The sequence below is a fragment of the Protopterus annectens genome, chromosome 10.part0 (genome assembly GCF_019279795.1).
Source record: "Protopterus annectens isolate FY-2018-M chromosome 10.part0, PAN1.0, whole genome shotgun sequence".
Lineage (NCBI taxonomy): Eukaryota > Metazoa > Chordata > Ceratodontiformes > Protopteridae > Protopterus > Protopterus annectens.
The window spans coordinates 327571754-327591988 of record NC_056744.1 but is presented as its reverse complement, the minus strand read 5'-3'; the positions used below and the strand labels follow the sequence as shown (position 1 = coordinate 327591988).

The 20235-nt window shown below is 41.9% G+C and overlaps 1 protein-coding gene across 3 annotated transcripts in view; it reads left to right on the top strand.

Annotated features, from left to right (window-relative positions):
- DNM3 (dynamin 3) overlaps nt 1-20235 on the top strand; it is a 2680418-nt gene that overhangs the window by 1514602 nt on the left and 1145581 nt on the right. The gene's annotated exons all lie outside the window — the stretch shown is intronic.

The window sequence follows — 20235 nt, the reverse complement described above, 5'->3', positions numbered from 1 at the left end:
CATTTCTAGTCTAATGATTTATGTTCATGAGTAACTTAGTAATGTCCTAGTGTGCATTTGCATTCTTGATAATTTGATGATATGCTGAGAGTTTTATTGTTCCATGGTAAAGCTTTATGAATTATTATTGCATGGAGCCAGGAGGTGGGAGTTATGTATTTATCACTGCATAGGTACAGGACCCCCGGGAAGTACACGGCAGTATCTTACAGGGAGCGTTTAATGCACTTACCGTGACCTCGATAAGTCCCGGTTCCTGCTTTCCAGAAACAGTATAGAATGCTGCCACAGAAGGAAAACCATACAAAATGCAGTTTTCCAGTTTTAAGTTTATTTGGGGCAGTTAGATAGAAATTGGTGGAATGTATGAATAAAGCATGACCCTTACAACCAACTACCAGCAAATGCAGATTCCTTTCCCTGTAAAACTTTTGCAGATATTCTAAAGACAAGTACTTTCTTGTCATGTAGTAGCAGAGTAATATACCTTCTTGTTTCAAGTGCTTCCAGAACTACGATAACGAACTCCCTTCTTTGTTGCTGCGATGCCGAAGATGTGGGGGAGGAGATTTCTAGCAGGTAGCATAGGCCAGGTGCGCTTCCAAAGTAGGCCTTCCCAGGACACCTTTCCACAGCTGCGAGCCTCTCCATTCCACAGTTTGCCTTCTGAGCTGTCCTTATCCATACTGTGGAAAACCTGCAGGGGAAAAAATATACATGAGACCTTTAAGTAGAATATTGGGGTGTCTCCATGGTGGTGGTGCTGGTCCCCAGCGAGAGCCTCATAACCGTGACTGCTGCATTCCCTTGCCCAGTCTAACCAATGTGCAGACTACTGTACACCAGCATTGTCCTGAACAGGTAGTCTGAACACTGGGCTGACGGAGCAGGACTGTTGGAAATTGAGGTGTAGAATGTTTGTAATCCCCTGGTCTTCTGAGAAGCTGTTTCTGAATGGGACAGTGCGCATTCCCTTTGCTGCAGTCTGCATGTGCTGAAACCTGAAATGCTGTGATTTCCCTTCTTGACGTGGCACATTTGCAACAGACTAGAAATCTGGCAATGAATTTAGGACCAGGAAAAGGGGGAGGGCTGTCCTAGGAGTCCATATATGGGATGATGTCACCCCAGGGAGGTTTGGGTATGCAGTGTGCCGGTGGAGGGCCTCCTAGAACTGCCTGCTCTCAGACATGGGTCTGTGCATAAAATGGTACCAGATGTTTTAGTGTAATGTTGAGCAGTCATTTCATCTGCAGGCCATTTTTTTTTCATCTGGGCAGGAAGTGGGCCTCAGCATTGGAAAAGCTGTAAAAAAAGGCAAGCTGTACAGTTTCAGAGCTGCTAAATGATATAGAGAGAACAGCAGCGAAAGTGATTTTTCTACAGTTAAGTTGCTGGATGAGTTTGTTTTTATAGCTCCAAAGCACCCCAAAGGTACTGCTCTGCATCTTAAGCTTGTCTTAGCTGCATTTTGACTTCCATGTATAGCAGCATAATTCATAGCCCCCTCCTGCATAATTCATGTCCCCCCCCCGTACCTCCCGAAACAGACAGCAGAAGAGCAGGCGAGCTGCTGGTAACTCAAGTGGTAATTATAGTCACTTCCTGAAAGTGAATTCATCCCCCAAAGTCTGCAGAAACAGTCTTTGTCAGAAGCTTACATGACTAATTAGTTACACATGTGGCTTTTCCACTTCCCTTCATCTGTTTGAGCCGTTGCTGGTGAGGTATTCCAGTAGAGATGCACAATTAAAGGGTTCATTATTTCTCAAATTACGAAAAAATAGCCACTTTGTTTCAGATCTGGAATATTTTCTGCCCCTTTCTTTTTATTTTGCTTGTTCTCATTTTGCTTTTATGGCTGTTATTATCAGAAAGCAAAGATTCCAGGCTTCCTGAAGACACGGCATAGCTACCTGTGACGTCATAGTCACTCTGCAATGTCTTATTCTTCATAGTGACATAAGCTGAGGATGTAAGCAGATTACTGTGCCACTCAAAACAGAACAAGAAGTCTGTGGGCTGAAGAAAGAGTGGGCAACGGCAACCATAATCCTAACTTTAAACATAGATACACTTAAAAAGAAGAATGAAATGTTAATCTGAAATACCATTTTATATTTATATCTGTCTTAAAATGCATTTTTAAGGTACAGAATTATCAAAAAATACAAGTACAGGAGTTTCTGAAATGTCCGTTAAGTGTATCAAACTCTATGAAGTATACTTGCAGTCACTACCTAAGGTTTTGTCCGTCTCCCTATTGGTTTGTTTTAGGATTTGAACTAGTACAAGACATAAGGCTTCATTCCCTCACCAGTATGACCATATGTAACCATTAACTGACCAAACTAGTACAAGACATAAGGCTTCATTCCCTCACCAGTATGACCATATGTAACCATTAACTGACCAAACTAGTACAAGACATAAGGCTTCATTCCCTCACCAGTATGACCATATGTAACCATTAACTGACCAAACTAGTACAAGACATAAGGCTTCATTCCCTCACCAGTATGACCATATGTAACCATTAACTGACCAAACTAGTACAAGACATAAGGCTTCATTCCCTCACCAGTGTGACCATATGTAACCATTAACTGACCAAACTAGTACAAGACATAAGGCTTCATTCCCTCACCAGTATGACCATATGTAACCATTAACTGACCAAACTAGTACAAGACATAAGGCTTCATTCCCTCACCAGTATGACCATATGTAACCATTAACTGACCAAACTAGTACAAGACATAAGGCTTCATTCCCTCACCAGTATGACCATATGTAACCATTAACTGACCAAACTAGTACAAGACATAAGGCTTCATTCCCTCACCAGTATGACCATATGTAACCATTAACTGACCAAACTAGTACAAGACATAAGGCTTCATTCCCTCACCAGTATGACCATATGTAACCATTAACTGACCAAACTAGTACAAGACATAAGGCTTCATTCCCTCACCAGTATGACCATATGTAACCATTAACTGACCAAACTAGTACAAGACATAAGGCTTCATTCCCTCACCAGTGTGACCATATGTAACCATTAACTGACCAAACTAGTACAAGACATAAGGCTTCATTCCCTCACCAGTATGACCATATGTAACCATTAACTGACCATAATAAAACAAGTTTGGGCTGAAGTAAAACTGGAAGAAGGTCTCCCCAGGTGTTAAACTCCTTTCTTATGGCTAACAGGCTGTACTTCTATGTACCTTATTAAGGTAGAGGGTAGTTATCAGTGACTAGCCAGTGCAAAGCATTAAGGCTCTGAGCTGTTAATGACCTGCTTAGTTGGTCAGCCTTTGATTCCTTCTACCTTCATTTGCATGCAGTATGACTGACCAGGTCACAACCAAAAGGTGCTCTCAGATCACCCCTGAGGGGGGGAGCTTTGTCTAGTGGGCTTACCTGGCTAACAAATAGATTATAAAATCAGTTAGTTCACCTACAGTCATCTCTCTTGTATCTTTTTACTAGGAAAATTCTATGTTTTTGTATTTTTATTGTTTTTACATTATGCTGCTTGGAAGACATCTTTAGCTAGGTCAGGAACCCCTGTTTATGCTTGTAAAAAGCAGTTTGTTTTAAACTGGGGGCTGTAGGTCTGAGGCAACTCTCTTGTGTTGCACACTCCCACTTTATTTTTGTTGATCCCGTGAGCCCCTGTGTCCCAGGACTGTGGCACTGAGTCACATGCTGAGGTCTGTGGGCTTTCTACCAAAAGTATAGTGGAGATGATATTTACTTTTTGAAATGTTTTTGAAATGTTATACTTTGAGGTCTGTCCACAGCAGAGTCATGAAAATGCAAAACATCATTATTTATAGGCATTCCTTTCCAGACATCTCAAGCAATTAACAGGGTACCAGCAAAATATAAATCAGAGTAAGCAGAAAAGATATTTAAAATTAAAGTATTAGAAACTTATTACATTCAAATCAGCTAATTGGTAAGATATTTTAGCAGGATAGCTCTTCCTGATGCAGCAGAATGCCTGTGTTGAGGCAGAAATAAAAATTAAGAAATACCGTACTGGTTTACTAACAGAAAACAATGTAACACACAGATGATGTAATACCTTTTACTGCACCAACATAAATTTTACAACTATTTGAGCTTTCAGTCATTTTCTTGGGAAACATAAACCATCCAGAGTGCTTGCAGGAAGTTGTGTTTTTCACATATGTGGTCCCAACATAATGAACCCCTTTATATGTTCATAGGTTCTATAGGGGGTTACTAGGCTAGCGGCCCTAGAGCTTTTACAAGCCTAGTCATGTTAACCCAAGTATCCCCATTTGTTCTTTTTGGGTAGTCAGCAGAATGAATTTATAAACAGATCAGGTCTGTGATTAACACCAGCTACCCCTGTCCATGAAGGACATGGGTGCCACCCCAGGGGTGACTTTGTGGTCTCCCATTCAGCTATCTAGTTTGCATTTAAATAGGGTCAGTGTGGAGCTCTGATTTACTTGAATAGGAAGTCTATTCCAGAGAAGTGGCAGTGTCTAGGAGACAGTCTATTCCAGAGAGGTGGCAGTGTCCAGGAGACTGTCTATTCCAGAGACATGGCAGTGTCTAGGAGACAGTCTATTCCAGAGAGGTGGCAGTGTCCAGGAGACAGTATTCCAGAGAGGTGGCAGTGTCTAGGAGACAGTCTTTTCCACAGAGGTGGCAGTGTCCAGGAGACCATCTATTCCAGAGAGGTGGCAGTGTCTAGGAGATGGTCTATTCCAGAGAAGTGGCAGTGTGCACGAGACAGTCTATTCCAGAGACATGACAGTGTCCAGGAGACAGTCTATTCCAGAGACATGACAGTGTCCAGGAGACAGTCTATTCCAGAGACGTGACAGTGTCCAGGAGACTGTCTATTCCAGGGAAGTGACAGTGTCTGGGAGACAGTCTGTTCCAGAGACGTGACAGTGTCTAGGAGACAGTCTATTCCAGAGAGGTGGCAGTGTCCAGGAGACTGTCTATTACAGAGGTGGCAGTGTCCAGGAGACAGTCTATTCCAGAGACATGGCAGTGTGCAGGAGACGGTCTATTCTAGAGATGTGGCAGTGTCTAGGAGACAGTCTATTCCAGAGAGGTGGCAGTGTCCAGGAGACAGTCTATTCCAGAGGCATGACAGTGTGCAGGAGACAGTCTATTCCAAAGACATGGCAATATCCAGGAGACAATCTATTCCAGAAACGTGACAGTGTGCAGGAGACAGTCTATTCTGGAGACGTGGTAGTGTCCAGGAGACAGTCTATTCTGGAGACGTGGCAGTGTCTAGGAGACAGTCTAATCTGGAGACGTGGCAATGTCCAGGAGACAGTCTGTTCCACAGAGGTGGCAGTGTCCAGGAGACCATCTATTCCAGAGAGGTGGCAGTGTCCAGGATGCAGGAGACAGTCTATTCCAGAGACGTGGCAGTGTCCAGGAGACAGTCTATTTCAGAGACATGGCAGTGTGCAGGAGACAGTTTATTCCAGACTTGTAGCATTGTCCAGGATACAGCCTATTCCAGAGACGTGGCAGTGTCCAGGAGACAGTCTATTCCAGAGAGGTGGCAGTGTCCAGGAGACTGTCTATTCCAGAGACATGGCAGTGTCCAGGAGACAGTTTATTTCAGACTTGTAGCATTGTCCAGGATACAGCCTATTCCAGAGACGTGGCAGTGAGCAGGAGACAGTCTATTCCAGAGAGGTGGCAGTGTCCAGGAGACAGTCTATTCCAGAGACGTGGCAGTGTGCAGGAGACAGTCTATTCTAGAGACGTGGCAGTGTCCAGGATACAGCCTATTCCAGAGACGTGGCAGTGAGCAGGAGACAGTCTATTCCAGAGACGTGGCAGTGTGCAGGAGACAGTCTATTTCAGAGACGTGGCAGTGTCCAGGATACAGTCTATTCCAGAGACGTGGCAGTGTCCAGGAGACAGTCTATTCCAGAGACGTGGCAGTGAGCAGGAGACAGTCTATTCCAGAGACGTGGCAGTGTGCAGGAGACAGTCTATTTCAGAGACGTGGCAGTGTCCAGGATACAGCCTATTCCAGAGACGTGGCAGTGTCCAGGAGACAGTCTATTCCAGAGACGTGGCAGTGAGCAGGAGACAGTCTATTCCAGAGAGGTGGCAGTGTCCAGGAGACAGTCTATTCCAGAGACGTGGCAGTGTGCAGGAGACAGTCTATTCCAGAGACGTGGCAGTGAGCAGGAGACAGTCTATTCCAGAGACGTGGCAGTGTGCAGGAGACAGTCTATTTCAGAGACGTGGCAGTGAGCAGGAGACAGTCTATTCCAGAGAGGTGGCAGTGTCCAGGAGACAGTCTATTCCAGAGACGTGGCAGTGTGCAGGAGACAGTCTATTCCAGAGACGTGGCAGTGAGCAGGAGACAGTCTATTCCAGAGACGTGGCAGTGTCCAGGAGACATACCTGCTGAGATGCTCTCAATGTACCTGATGGGCTTGATTCCATTTTTCTTGCTCATCTACTTTGTGCAACATGTGGAAGCTTGCTTTTCAGATTTCTGTAACGACAGGGTTAATTTCATTAAGTCTCAAGTATAACATGCCTTTCTTCTTTTATTTTGATCATGTCCATCTGTTTTAAGATGTCAAAACTGAACATATTTTCTAACAAAATAAGTTTAGAGACATATCTCTCAACAGTCCCAGATATTGCAGAATATCCTTAATTTTGCATTTTTGCTCTGCCCCTCACAAAAATTTAGATTTTTGATAAATCGCTATGAATTACAGTCAGTCAATAAGGAAGCTGGAGTTTTTATTCTTCTTATTGTTCAGAAAATGCATATCAATGCAAAACCTGTTGTTCTGTTAACCTTTTTTGAATGAATATTAAAAAAAAAATGTTCCTGATCTTGTGCATTTGTTATCCCATTATTTTTGGTTTAATCGAGAATTCTTGAGCAAAGAGAGGTATATTCAGACTTGAAATGATTCTTTAAATTTTTTTTTTTTTTTTGTGGGAACAAAGCCATCTGCCGTATCCTACTGGTGGTGTGTGCATACTCTGGGTAGGAGACTTCCCCTTTGTAGCAATCCACCTCATCAGATTGTCCCTGAGACATAAATTACTGATGGAGACTTCATTCAGGTCAGCCATTCATCAGACCGAGCTCGTGTCTACATTATTTTGAAGCACATACCATCTCTGTGTCTAATATTTCCCTTTTATGATTGTGCAACAGCTTTTATTGAATTTTAATACAGACTGATGTATAACTGTATAGACTGATATATAACTGTATAGACTGATGTATAACTGTATAGACTGATGTATAACTGTATAGACTGATGTATAACTGTATAGACTGATATATAACTGTATAGACTGATGTATAACTATATAGACTGATGTATAACTACAGGATCCAATGTAAGCGTAATTCTAGTTTTTGAATATTCAGAACTTTAAATTGTTTTGTAACCCTGAGGTACTGCATCGTGGCATCTAATGAGTCAAGTCCTATGATGTATTTTGCCAGAGTATACCAGTATTTATTTTGGGTCGTTGTTTCAGTAAAATGCTTCGTATACTTTTTAGAAAACCATGGTCCAAATAAATTTAGTGTTTTCCTTGGTAATGTCATGTCAGGCAGGGTTCCCTATTACATCCTCGAAGACGCACTTACCCGAATACATAAACGCCAACACATCTCCATCAAACCAAGTAAACATCGATCATCCTGAAGTGTGAAATCCCAGATGTCGAATCATCATGGTTGGCCCTTCCGTGGTATAGCTCTGTAAGGTAAGTGTGTGATAGTTACGGACCTTAGGGTTAGGGTGCGGGTTAAGGTAAGTGCATAGATGGTAATGCATGTGTGATTTAGTGTAGGGTTAGATGTAGGGTTTTGTTACGTGTATGTGTTTAGATTATTTATTTTGTTTGGGTATAGCTTGTTAAGGTAAATGTGCGATAGCTACGGACCTTAGGGTTAGGGTGCGGGTTAAGGTAAGTGCATAGATGGTGGTATATGCAATATGTAGTGTAGGGTTAGAAGTAGGGTTTAGTTTAGGGTTAGAAATAGGGTTTTGGTTGGTGTATGTATGTGTTTGTTTAGTTTGTTTGGGTAGGTAGTATGTAGCGGGCGGTGGGGTGGTACAAGTATGACGGTTCGAGCTTTTGAATTTCGCAGTTTAGGGCATTCAGTGTATTCGCGGTTCACGGAATATGTGTTGGTGTTTTTGTATTTGGTTATTAGGGCTTTCGAGCTTGCAATATAGACCCATCAAGCAGGGCTCCATAGACTTTAATGGACATATGTAAGCACAAGTGAAGTAATCGTTCCTTAAAGTCTATGGACGCATCCTACAAGAGTTGATATCACTGAGGTTAAAGATTGCCATAACTTTTCAGTGGCATCAGTGCAGGAAAAACAAATTTTGACAAAATTTTGCTTTTATTTTTATTTTGGCTTTTAAAAAATAGCTCCGTTAGAATGCAGATCCTAATCAATGCTTCCTGCACCAGATACAGCAGTGCAAATGGTTAGTCACACTAATGGGACAAAACACTTCAATAAAGAAGTTGGTAAACATAAAAAGGTTGCTTGTAGGAAAGCCTAGTACCAACCTATGGACCTATATTGGATGGGAGAAAGGAAATTCACCCCGGGGATCACGTCAGTCACCCTGCTAGACAGGGGTCCAAGAAGTAAATAGTGTGGGAATAAATGGTCAGGGAATTGTTATGGCTAGGCTTGTATAGGCCCTAGGGCCGATAGCCTAGTACCAACCTATGAACCTAAGCATTTTTTTTGAGCTAAAACATTGACAACAGGCAGGTGCAACTAAAAATCTTTAGTTGAGTTCTCTAACAGTGGTGGAGTTGTGCCATTTGGCCATCAGTTCAAACATTCATTGGTCATAATCACTTGACCTGAGTACATGGCTCAAACCTTCTGCTTTGGCACCTTGGTATTAAACTTCAGTCTTCTGAGCTCTCATCTTTTTTATGTTCTCCAAGTTTCTCCTCTTGGTTCTTTCATGCAGTTTAACTTTCAGTGTTTGAGATTCGTTTTAGCAGTTACCCTTGGGGGAATGCCCATGTAATTTGCAATGGGCACCTTCTGCAGTAAATGCTTATTACCTCCCCAGCTTGTCCAGATTGGCAATGACCAAAAAACGTAAAAGAATTTCAGAGATATACAGACACTGCTTTAGGAGCACAGCTCACTTGAATACATTGAAGTAAAAGGTTGGCATGACAAAAATATCAGCAATAAGGAAAAGAAAATCAGTCTGTTTCTTCCGTCAAGGAAGATCTAGGCTGTGTCAGAGCTTCCTACTAAACACTGACAAAATGATCATTCCCAGTTAGCTGAGAAAATGAATGTTTGCAAGAACATAGATCACATCTCAGAGTGCACAAGTGTGAGGAAAGAGCAGAATATGTAGGGTTTTGGCCAGGAGTTTTGACTTAGATGGAATAAGTGGGGATCGTACCATGTAATGATTACTACAGTAGCAGTTCTGGAGAAGAGATGTGAAAATACCAAGATCTAGGTCATTTGTGGAACAGAAGAGCTCAGATTTGTTCCATTTCATTACAAAAATGAAGTTGTTGGTAAAGCAGTTGAACCAACATCATGGGTAGTTTGAGGAGAAGATGAAAAGCTGTAGAGAAAAAGTTAGAGACATTTGTACAAATACAACCAGGTCAAAGATACAGGATGAAGAGCAAATAAGTGTCACAGCCAGTCCTGTTGCAAGAAAAGAGAGATGATGAGGACTGTGGTAGTTAACAGTTACTGAGAGAGAGAGACAGTCTAGAGATTGGTCTCCAGGTGAGGCTGTATTGCAGAATGGTCTGTACCAAAAGCCCAGGTGTCCTAACAGTATATGTAGAATAATGTGCAGGAGGGCGAGTGAGGTTAAAGGGAAGGCAAGAATTGAGCAGTTTATGTAACGGACTGATAGCTGTCATACAGAAAGAAATCTTGTCACGTATAATGGTGTAAATGGAAAAATGTTAATACAGTTTGTTTTCTTTTAGATTAATGTATGTATGCCTATGTCTTAAGTGATATTTTAATAAAGGTGTTTAAAAAAGACCAGATGTTCATTGTAAATAATCCTGTCAAATACTCCAGAAATGAATATCCTTTAAACAAGTAAGACAAATATGCAGGTTGTATGGCCATTAGACATTCTAAGGGCTCAACATTTCATCATTATAACTTGTAAATATGTCATATCATATGTGCCAAACTTGTCATAAACCAGCACAAGCAACTAAACCTACTCAGGATCTATATACCCCCAGGGGACAACCTGACCACACTAGAGTCAGTACTTCACTGGGCCTCCCACTCCCTCCCCCAAGAAACCATAGTCCTAGGCCCACCAATCACCTAAACCTATATAATTTCACCCAACCCATTAAATCACCCACATGCATTGACAAGTCCACAAAAAGGGAATCCATATTAGACTGGATCTTCACAAGTCAACCCAACACTGCCCATCAGTGTGGAACACTGCCTAACTCTCTGAGTGACCACAATCCCACCTTCATCCTCAGGCACAAACTTAAATCTCTTAACTCCCCCACCCTACTACAAACCCACGCCCGCAAAAACTTCCCCACAGACCACTTCCTAGAAGCCTTAGAATTCTGCAGCTGGTCTCCCATCAAAACCTTCCCATTTAACAACACAGTAGAATACTTCAACTCCACATTTCTAGAAATTCTCGACCAACTAGCCCCAATCAAAACAATTAGAATATGCAGCAACCCTGCCCCATGGCTATGAAGCACCACAAGGGCTTTACTAAAGGAGAGGGACAAGGCTCGGAAAATCTGGCGTCAATATACAACACTCTGAACTAGGCAGGCCTTCACTGAACTTGGAAATAAAGCAAAGAAACAAGTTAAGACTGACAAGCTAAAACACTACACTTCCCTACAAAGAAAACATAGTACCAACCCTCAAAAATTCTGGGCCGCAGTGAACAACATCCTCCAACCTGGTAAAGCAACCACATCCCCACCTAATATAGATGATTCAAACATAACATACCCTCCAGTTTTAATGACTACTTTACTTGCTCTGTACTTAAACATATAACCAATACAAACCTCACCAACCTCCCCCAACTTTCTGAACCCCAGACTAACACTACCCCCTTCTCACTCAAATCAATACCAACATCTAGCATCCAAACATTCTTAGCAAAACATAAAACAACCACCCTCGCTGCCGAAAATCTCCCTGCAGAATACCTCTAACTAGCATCTAGGGCCATAGCCTACCCCATCACACTGCTAATAAATAGATCTGTTACTGAGTGCACCATCCCAACCTTGTGGAAATCCTCTTTTTATTCCCCTCCAGAAGGATGGACCCTCCACCAATCTATCTAACTATCGACCCATTGCAATCCTCTCACCCCTATCCAAAATCCTAGAAAGATGCGTTCACCATCAACTCTTTACCCACCTTCTCTCCAAACAACCTTCTATCCACATTACAACACAGCACATCCCACAGCACCACCACAGCCCTAATTAACTTTGCCAACATCATAAGCACATACAGGAGCCAAGGTAATCTCATCTCTGCCACCTTTCTAGACTTAGCCAAAGCTTTCAGTACAGTTTCCCACAATAAACTCCTAACCTGCCTCTCAGATCTCAACCTTGACAGCCCCACCCTACTCTGGTTTAAAAGTTACCTAGACAACCGCCAACTATCTGTGAAAAGGCTTAACTCCCTATCACCCCACTTCCTGTCATGGTTGGCATACCTCAAGGCTCCATCCTTTGCTCTCTCCTGTTTAACATATTTACAAATAAACTCCACTCTGTAAATACAAATGCCAAAATAGTCCAAATCGCTGATGATACAACTCTGATCTGCTCCGCATCCAACATTCAACTTCTCCAACACAAAACCCAACAATCCTTCACTGAAATGGTAAATTGGCTAAACAAATCCCAATTAATACTAAACTGAAAGAAAACACAACTTATGTTGTTCCACCCTACAAAAACCCATGATACTACCTTCTCCGTATCCTCAGCCGACAAGACCCTCATTACCCCAGTCCCAGAAGCCAAGTTACTGGGATTTACCATTGACCAACAAATAAAATACAGAAAATATATATCCCTTACTATCTCTAAAGTCCACAAGAAACTAGGGATCCTCTATCACTGCAAACCATACCTAACTTCCAAAGCTAAAGTCACCATAGCCAGAACCCATCTGCTATCAACACTACTGTATGCATGCCCAGTATTAACAAACCTAAACAAAACTGACCTTAATAAGCTCTCCACATGCTATAACAAAATCAACAGGTTTGCTACCATTGCCAGATCATGGTCCCATCACTGCCAATCCCTATATACACTCCACTGGTTAGAATTTCCAAACCAACTATGATACCACCAACTTAACGTGGTATAACAGATCTTATAGTATCCTGAAAAAAACTCTGCCCTGACAGGCCACCACCAACTTAACGTGGTATAACAGATCTTATAGTATCCTGAAAAAAACTCTGCCCTGACAGGCCACCACCAACTTAACGTGGTATAACAGATCTTATAGTATCCTGAAAAAAACTCTGCCCTGACAGGCCACCACCAACTTAACGTGGTATAACAGATCTTATAGTATCCTGAAAAAAACTCTGCCCTGACAGGCCACCACCAACTTAACGTGGTATAACAGATCTTATAGTATCCTGAAAAAAACTCTGCCCTGACAGGCCACCATCAACTTAACGTGGTATAACAGATCTTATAGTATCCTGAAAAAAACTCTGCCCTGACAGGCCACCACCAACTTAACGTGGTATAACAGATCTTATAGTATCCTGAAAAAAACTCTGCCCTGACAGGCCACCACCAACTTAACGTGGTATAACAGATCTTATAGTATCCTGAAAAAAACTCTGCCCTGACAGGCCACCACCAACTTAACGTGGTATAACAGATCTTATAGTATCCTGAAAAAAACTCTGCCCTGACAGGCCTCCTAAATTTGTACAACTCAAATAGGCAGTTACGATCCAGTAAGAAAGCTATGATAGAAAATATCCACTGTAAAAACAGTTCTGGGGAATCTCTCTTCAGTCATGAAATTGCAAAAATGCGGAATACCCTACCTCCTGACCTCAGGCTGTACATCTACCTTCAAAACCCAACTAAAATCCCATCTGTACACCAACCAGTTATGTAACTGCAGTGGACCTCCCTGAACTCCCACCCTGCTGAATGAAGCCCCCCTTTGTGCTTTAGTCAAACACATAATAATGTATTACACTCCCTCTCCTCCTGTTTGTATATAATATATTGTTTTTTATATGCCTACACTATACTAAAGCTCTGTAGTGTCAAAACACTGCAGTGTAAGAACACATGACTGTACTTTTTTATTATTAGCTTGCTAACCTTTCTATATGTGTATCCTAAACTTTGTCACCTTGATTGTCATTTATTTTATTTTATTTTATTTTATTTTATTTCATATTGTTCATGCTGTGTAACTGTTTGGAGCTTTTTCTCCCCAGGACTCCACTGAAAACGGACACTAGCTGTCCAACCGGATCACCCTGGTAAACAAACGTTAAATAAAATAAAAATAAATAAATATACAAATATGTACCAAGTTTCATTTTGGTGTAAGTAACTCATGACTTGTTGCATGATGTATGGTTAAGGTTAACTTAAAAAAAACAAAACTCATCTTTATTGTTGATAAGGTGTGTAATCTAACAGCTTCCATCTTTATGCCTTGGTCCAAGTTCTGTATCTTTTCAATTACATGATCATATACTTTCCTGAACATCTGTCTAAGCATTTCTGAATACACAGGAAAGTATGTCATTAGATGGTTATATATACGTCTTACCAACTGTTTGTCAAAGATATCCTTAAATTATTTCTTATGTGCCAAGCACTCTTTCTAGTTATACACTCGTTATCTGCAGTCTATCCTCTAATCCTCTTGTTATCCTTTATTGTAATTCAACATGGCCATTTACTTCTGCCCTAGCCTCGCTCCTAAAACCCCCAGTCAGCAAACAGTCAGCCATGCCTATTAAACCACCCAGTCATAACATACTGCTGAAAACTTCATCTAGCTTACCACATTGTTCCTCTTTTCTACATATCCTACCTCTGTCAGCATATCTTCCTTCTCCTGTGTCTGACAGTTGGTTTAGAGGATTAAGGAGCCATTAATAAGCTGTTTTCTGTGATCCACTTGTGCAAGGTTTGATTCCCTCAGCCTCTATTGCGTAACTGTGTGTCACTTAACCAGATACCTTGGCAGGGCTAGCCACCTGGCACTGTAAATCCTGTCTGTAGATGACCAGATACCATGGCAGGGCTAGCCATCTGGCACTGTAAATCTTGTCTGTAGATGACCAGATACTGTAAATCTTGTCTGTAGATGACCAGATACTGTGGCAGGGCTAGCCACCCGGCAGTGTAAACCTTGGCTGTAGATGACCAGATACCAAGGCAGGGCTAGCCGACAGGCAGTGTAAACCTTGGCTCTAGATGACCAGATACTGTGGCAGTGCTAGCCACCCATCACTGTAAATCTTGTCTGTAGATGACCAGATACTGTAGCAGGGCTAGCCACTTGGCAGTGTAAACCTTGGCTCTAGATGACCAGATACCAAGGCAGGGCTAGCCAACCGGCAGTGTAAACCTTGGCTCTAGATGACCAGATACCATGGCAAGGCTAGCCACCCGGCAGTGTAAACCTTGACTCTAGATGACCAGATACTGTGGCAGCGCTAGCCACCCGGCAGTGTAAACCTTGGCTCTAGATGACCAGATACTATGGCAGGGCTAGCCACACGGCAGTGTAAATCTTGTCTGTAGATGACCAGATATCTTGGCAGGGCAAGCCATCCGGCACTGTAAATCTTGGCTCTAGATGACCAGATACTGTGGCAGGGCTAACCACCTGGCAATGTAAACCTTGGCTGTAGAAGATTGTTAATGTTGAAGTGACACCCCAACCCCATGTGCAAAAATGTTAAAAGGGGGTTGTGAATGGATGGATTTAATCAGACAGCCACTCCTGTGTTGAGACTAAAAAAAGGTCCACAGAGATCAATGCTGTACCCCAGAAAACAAATAAACAAAATAAAATAAAAACCTACATTATACAAACTAGTGTCTGTATCTCTTGCATTTCTCATTGTTACGTTATCTGTTTAACTGCACAATTCAGTTCCATTTCCATCCTACTCAGTGTTAAGGTAACGACCTTATTAATGCATTGCATCAACATTTCATACGTCTGAAGACTTCTAATCCATTTTATTGGAGAGTTTGGCATAATGGTAGGATTTTTTCCTCACGGACACAAGGTACAGGATTTGACTCTGATCTCTGGTTATTTGCTAGGCTTGTAATAGTATGCAGACTGCAGACCAATAGCCTAACATTTACCTATGAACCAGCACACTTCACCTGTTTGCATTATTCCACTGCTTTGGTAAAATCATCACCCCATTTACCCATCGGCCTAACCAACAGGGGATGAGGGGAGCATTTATTATTTCTGCTATCTGAAACATGTCTTAAGCACCTCAGACATAAGTACAGTAATTGTAACAGGTATATATCACCAAGTCTCCCATCCTCCAAGCTCTGTTTACTGTCATAATCAGCTACCATACATGTGTGACATACCCATCAGGACTCAGCAAACTCCTATGCTCAGGGCAAGCAATCTTACATTTAAATCTTTGAACTTCCATATCCCTGAACAAATCGTCAAACTGTCCATCTAGCACCATTACCTCATGTCATACTAGACGTTTCCCATTAAGCATATTATTTTTCAGTAGTTACCTCTAAATCAAAACAAAGTCAAACCAGAAATATCAAAGGCAACTGTGAAAAACACCAACGCAGAAGGAAAAACAGTTTATTTAGCGCTTTCATCCGCCAAATGGCTGGACTTCCTCAGAGTCTGAGATATTTCAGTAGTTACCTCTCACATTTGAACATAACTAAGGCAGAAAACAAATTATCTCTGAGAGTGTCAGGTATTTTACTATTTAATTCCGCTTGTTCTAACAGAAATTTACTAGTGTTGAGAAGTCTTCTTGATATAAATAAAAAGAAGATTTTACTTTATATCTTTTCATAGTTTCAATAAAATAGCCTCCGTCACTATAATATCAGATTATTCACACGACTAAATTATACCATTATCCATATCACTTCACTTACTTACATAATCACATGACCAGTCCTTCTCCATTTTCTGCAATGTATCTCAAAATAGATACAATAACATCTGTATGACTTCTGCATTATAGTTTCACATTATTTCCCATTCTTTCTTTAAAACTTCTCTTGGCAAACAATCCCTCCTGCACTATATGCTGTTTCATATCTGATATGTCTTTTTCATACAGTTATTATTTTATCATATTCTGCATTCTCTTCAATTCCAGTCAGATGGCATTTCATATACATAGTCTTCATGAAAATGCCTTTATATTACATAACAAATTTTGTTCTTCTTTTATCACTTCCATTTGACTAATCTTTCACCGTGTTTTGCACTACGTATTCAACCTGATCTGGGCAGCCCTGTGGTGGTCCAAAGTCCCTAAAACACTGGTAGAATTAGTGCAGGCTATGTACAAGGACCCAGTGTCTCCAGTACGAACAGTGTTCTGTCTTGCATAGGGGTTCCCAGCGGGAGTAGGTGTGCACCAGGGTTCAGCTCTGAGCCCACTGCTGTTCATACTGGTGATGGACTACATTAGCAAACAGACTGGAGGAGACATGTCAACAAAGTTGCTGTATGCAGGTGATGTGGCATTACAGGCACATGATGTGGCATTACAGGCACATGATGTGGCATTACAGGCAGATGATGTGGCATTTGCACTTATTTTTAAAATCGTTTTTTTCTCAAAACTTGCATTTTATCTGTCTTTGGCCTAGCGCTCTTGTGTGGGGTCATTTACTGCACTGTTATAACTTGCTGATACTTGTTAACCTCTGCTATCTCTGAAAAAACAAAAAAACAAAAAAAATCTTGCTTTTTTCCCACTTTTATGAGATTTAAAAAAGTTCAGTTACAGGCTTGCTGTTCTTGAACTGTTTGTAAGTTTCTGTGAGGCCATTTTTTGCTTGGGCTAAAGGCAAGTCTCTCTGTTGATCAGTGGCAGTGAAAAACATTGAGCAGCCTGCCTGCCCCTGTGGGAGTGGTTACTGACTTGAAACTGTAGTTTTATTGGCCATTCTGGGTCAATTCCAAAACTCCTTCATCTTCCTCTCTTAAAACCTGGTTGCCTCGTAGTTTTGGCGTCTTTTCAGGCTTGTTGGCTGTTGGTGAAGCACCCACCAAGAGGAGAAAACACTGAGAGAAGAAAGGAGCCACTTTTGAGACTTTAAGTATTTTTCCTCTGTTTATTTGCTAAGTTTTTCTGCATAACCGCCTATTTTGAGCATTTTCTGGCTTGTTAAATTTGATTTCTGCATTAGTAACTGTATTTAGAGCACAACCTAGAGCTGTTTACTGAATTTCCTGTTTGCACTTACTTTTAAAATCGTTTTATTCTCAAAACTTGCATTTTATCTGTCTTTGGCCTAGCACTCTTGTGTGGGGTCATTTACTGCGCTGTTATAACTTGCTGATACTTGTTAACCACTGCTATCTCTGAAAAAACAAAAAAACAAAAAAAATCTTGCTTTTTTCCCACTTTTCTGAGATTTAAAAAAGTTCAGTTACAGGCTTGCTGTTCTTGAACTGTTTGTAAGTTTCTGTGAGGCCATTTTTTGCTTGGGCTAAAGGAAAGTCTGTTGATCAGTGGCAGTGAAAAACATTGAGCAGCCTGCCTGCCCCTGTGGGAGTGGTTACTGACTTGAAACTGTAGTTTTACTGGCCATTTTGGGTCAATTCCAAAACTCCTTCATCTTCCTCTCTTAAAACCCTCTTTTGCGTGGTTTTGTGCATTTTTGTGCATAGCGCAACAGTGGGCAGCGCCGCTTAATTGGGTTTAAACTATTCCTGGCTCCACAAAGTCTGCTCTTCACTTTTTCCCTTAGAACTGCTCTATCTCTCAATTTAAACATCATATTCTCATTCTAAGGCCCTTCACTGGTCCAATTAAGTAATCCTACAAGTTAGCACTATTAAACCATAAGCACTACTTACTCTTATACTCTCTACGATTACCCTGTCCTCTATTGGTCCGTCTTAAATTCAGTTTCCCTATTACTCTAGCATGTCCAAAGGTCAGTCAATGGTTTCCTCTCCAGTCCAGCTGGTGAATCTGGGAATTTTGAGGCAATGTTACAACTGTCTCATGTACACGGACAACCCTCTCCTCCTCCAAACAGGTTCAAATATATGTGAGAGATGCAACTATTTAGCCAAACTGGAGGCTGAGCTCTCTCATCTCAAAACTGGTGTAACCAGTCAGGAGGAGAAGGTAACCTCACACAACACAATTCCAGTATCACATAGTCCCACCACATCAGCGAACCAAACACATAAATACACAAAAACATACTCGGAGGCTCTAAATAAAAATCTACCTAAGCAACAGAGACCTCCAAAGCAGACATCCAAGCAAACGCTACCTCAAAACAAAACACACACAACACATAACCCACAAAGTCAGTGTGCCAAGCAGCCACAGCCCTTAAGGCTGAATAACACACCTGATACTCTTGTTATAGGTGACTCTATCAAACACACTGACGTCCCGCTCACCAGGCTGAACAAAGAGAAGGTCACAGTGAGCTGCCTGTCGGGTGCTAGGATCCGACACATAACGCAAGCACTCAGGTCACTCCAAAGCAAATACAAATATGACTCAGTCATTGTACATGCTGGTGTGAATGACCTGAGACGTACCTCCCTGGACTACATGAAAAGAGACATAGAGGAGCTCTCTGATCATGTAGCCCAGGCTGGTATGACCCTGACCTTGAGCAGCATCTTACCCTCACCTAGAATGATGCCACAGTACAAAGACAAAATGATCGATTTTAACAATTGGCTAAAATTTTGGTGTCATTCAAAGGGATCCAGTGTCTGTCAGCCTGGGATTACATGCTCGACAAGCCACGTTGCTTCGCTAGGGACGGCTTGCACCTGTCACCACTGGGCTTTCGGATATTGGCAAAGGCTCTTGCCACCCCATAGTGCCTTTTTAGGCAAGGCTCAAAGTCAAACCCACCCCCATAGACAGCACAAGGAACAAGAAACTAAGGGTAATGCTGCTAAACGCCAGAAGTCTTAACCTCAAGATGCATGCACTCGAAGCTCTCCTCAGTATGGAGAACATCGATATCTGTGCAGTGACAAAAACCTGGTTCAAGGCTCCAGAGAGCACCCCAGCACTACCAGGCTATACCTCATATCATGCTTTTCGGCCCAAAACCCGGACGAACCACAAAAGGAGGGGAGTTTCCATATTTATCAAAGATATCCACACCTCCAGGTTAGTGGCATTGCACGTATCAGAGACCATCCATGTGCAACTAACAGTGGGCAAGACTGCTTTTCAGTTTATAGCATCCTACAGACCACCCTCTCAAAGTCAGGAATCCCATTCGGCTTTCCTGAAAACATTGGAGAACATGAAGATCTCTCCGAACACCATTATATTGGTGACTTCAACTACCCAAACATTGCCTGGAAGCACTACTCAAGCCCCAGCACCTTAGCCCAAAGATTCCTGGAAATTATAAACTCAAATGCTATGGAACAACTAGTCACCACTCCCACAAGAGGGGACAACATACTAGACCTGATCATTACCAACATGGGGACTCTATGCTCCACACCAGAAGTATATCCCTCATTGGTAAGATCAGACCATAAATTAATTTCACTGGATGTCCACATCCCGACCCCACCCCCAGCCCAGAAAACCACAGTGAAAAACTTCTCAAAAGCGAACTTCTCACTTCTCAAAACCAAAGTGGAATCCTTCAAGGCCCCAGGGCCAGTGGAAACTACAGCCCAAACTGCAGAATCCTATATAAATGCATTCTACGGACATCTCCAGGAATGCATGGATCAGCATGATCCCAAACAAAACCAAGACCCAATCATCCAAAGGCAGGCGTCCAGTCTGGTGGACCCCTGCCATAAATAAACTGTACAACAGAAGGAGGAAGCTACTACATGATAGAGCAAAATCCCTAATAGGGAAGGCATCTCTGATCAGTACTAGCAAAAAATTACGATCCCTC